Source organism: Poecilia formosa, unplaced genomic scaffold (genome assembly GCF_000485575.1).
Source record: "Poecilia formosa unplaced genomic scaffold, Poecilia_formosa-5.1.2 Scaffold2, whole genome shotgun sequence".
Taxonomy (NCBI): Eukaryota; Metazoa; Chordata; class Actinopteri; order Cyprinodontiformes; family Poeciliidae; genus Poecilia; species Poecilia formosa.
In genome coordinates, this window is record NW_006799941.1 from 4,682,078 (window position 1) to 4,685,262 (window position 3,185).

Sequence of the window (3,185 nt, forward strand, 5' to 3'; positions counted from 1 at the left end):
ATAATAATAATAATAATAATAATAATAATAATATTAAAGAACAAAGAGACAAGTCAGAGATAAACATGTGAAGAAATTTGAAGCAGGCTTAGAATATCAACCAGCACGATCACTGAAAGAAAATCAGCAATTCACACTGACAAACCTGCCAAGGTCTTCCGCATCATCTGACAGAACAAGCAAGGAAAACATTCATCAGAGTAACCCAGGAGCTAAAGCTCAGGTGGGGCAATGAACTATTAATCATAAACTTTAGAAATCTGGCCTTTCTAGAAGAGTTTCAAGAAAAAGGCTATTGCTAAAAGAAATGTGTCAGAAGTCCTGTTTGCAGTTTGCAACTATCATGTAGGAGACAGGAAACGTCTCCTACATGATAGTCAGATGAAACCAAAGTTGAATTGTTTGACCTACATGTACTAGACTAATATGTAGCATCTCCAAGGAAGAGAGAATGAACAAAAGTCCTGCAGGTTTCATTTCAGAGAAAGGCTGTTCTGAAAAGTATTCTTTTTAAAATATATTTGTCTTCCACTTCACAATTAACCATTACTTTATCTTTGTCTATTGAATAAAATCCACAAGCAACAGATTGAAGTTTGTGGTTGGAAGGTGACACAATCCAAAAAAAGGTTTTCAAGGTACTGGATGAGGTTGACTCTCAGCTGAACATGTTTATTTAAAAATGTAATTTTCTTTTTCTAGAGACTTGCAATAACACTGCATAAATAATTCAAATGCCACCGGTAGTTGTCTGTCGGCATTGTAAGGCATCATCAATATAAAAACAGGCAAAAGAAAATCATTTACAGAAGTGGCAAATATACAGGAACAACAAATTGAAGCTGCACATGAGCAGACGTCATTATATAATACGATTGTCATCACATTTAATACCGTTTAACCTCCAACCTTTTACCACCAGTGGCTTAATCACTCACATAAAGTAATTATTAACATGCTGTGACGAGCTCAATCCCCGTCTCCTGGCTTGCCCCTCGTGTTCGGGAGGCAATTAACAGCTGTTCATTACCAATGAGGTGAGGAATCAAGTGCAATCCGCTGTGCACATCTGGAAGTCTGCACCCACCCAAATGAAACGGGCAGATGTGAGTGTGCACGCATTCTTACACACAAATTGACCACAGACACGCAGACGAGGAAGCTGCGACACGGTGGCCCGCCGCACACTCGGAGGGACACATCACTTGTGTTGAATTTAATGAGGGAACATGTACTCATTCCTCTAACCTCACCAGGAGAGCTGTTACCTTTTGGTGCGATGAGATATTAAAAATTCACACTGTTTCTGCCGTGCTTTGACTGGTACTGCAGCATGCTCATTAGCATTTAAATGGGGAAAAGATAACTCTGCACTTTGTAGACTCGTATCCCCATCACAAAGCTGCCAGACAGAAAGAGAAAAAAAATGAATTAGAGGATAAAAACTTGTCTGTTTTAGACAACTACAGCTGGAAACAGCTACCTCACATCTGACGACTAAGTTTGTTCAGCTGCTGATTTTGTTTTGCTGTGCCATTCACAGAATTGGCATGGAGGTAGGCTATCTGATAATGAAGTGATTTGTTGGGAAAAAAAACCCCCCATAAACACAAAACCTCAACTTGTGTTTAAAATGTACAAATGCAAAAGTAATGAGGCATGAGTCAGTTATAAATTATTAAAATTTAAAGTTGGAAAGCTTCTAAAATAGTCCTGTTGCTATGTTCTCATGTTTCGAAGCCCCGTCTCACTGTTGTTTCAGTGATGTCACAAAATGTACCCATGACCCATCTTTGAAGGAAAAAAAGAAAAAAACAAAACAAATGTGACTATGGTGACATGTGCTGCAACACTTGAGAAAGGAAGAATTGAAGCAGTTATTGAGAGGAAAGTTTATAAAGAAAAATTTCCACAGACTGGACTATCCTAGATGTCAAGGAAAAGCCATCATCCAAACTATGAGTGCAAAAAAGCACAAAAGAATCACATTACATCAACGTTCTGCTTTAAGTGAAGTTCATGACTAGTTTGAATCCAGCCAGGTAAGAAATAAGGCAACGGCTGACCCAAAGGAAAATATGACTGATACAGACAGCAAGATAAGAAATATTAGCTCTCTTATTAGCTACTTAGAAGTGCTACTGCTACACAACTTTTTGTCCAGTTTGGAAACGTACAACTGTCCACAAGCCTAAATTCAAATGGCACCGAAACAACCTAAAGCATAAACTTTAATAATCTTTGCTTTGCAAGAAAATCTGTGTGAGAAATGTATGTTGGTGGTGTGTGATTGTTCAGGGTGACAAATGCATTGACGTCTGATTTGACTTTCTTACCACCAAAGACAATTATCAAATAGCGTCAAACGTTTCACATTTTCACAACATATTTATTTATGTTGTGTGAATGTGATAGTTTTGTGTTATTAAGCCCTTATTAAAAAAATCAGTTTAATTGAATTAACATATATACTTCAGTTTATGAATGATTGTTTCATGTCAGTTTTGTTTACTCTCTTACTGTGTATGTTGTTGAGTTGACTCTTGTAATGAAGCACTTTGTCACATCTATCTGTAAAAACTTTTGCTATGTGAAAATGTGTGGAAAGTAGAATTTCTAGTTATTTAATTAGCGGGGAAAGAAATGTTAGAAATCATGAGAAACAAAAACCCTGCTTGCAAACCTTAAGTGAGGTTTTCGGAGAACTTGTTGGTATTTCTTATTAATATTACACATTTTGTGTTTGCTGTACAAATAGAGAAATATTTGTCTGTTATTCCATGAAGTGCATTCATGTCCTCAGGAGAGAGATTCACCCCGTGGTTTTAGATTCCCATTTAAAACCACAGTTTGTGAACCAAGCAATAAAAAAACAACTTGGACATTTGCTATTTTTGTTGGCCGGCCCAGACATTGACCGTGTTGACTTTAACACACTGTATTGTTGAAACAGTCTCACAAGTGGATCTGGATTCTTACACAAGGTTGTAAATTTCATTCTTGCTTTACTTTCCTCTCTTTTTCTTTAGTTATGCTCACATGACAAGACTTTTCAGCTGTTCATAATAAAACAAAAATCAAACCCCGCTCTGCATTCTCCAGATCTCCGCGTGTTTAGCTGATTGTCATTTTTCTTGTTCCTCCTTCTTTTGTCAAGGAGGCTGACTATGACTCAGCTGGGGCTT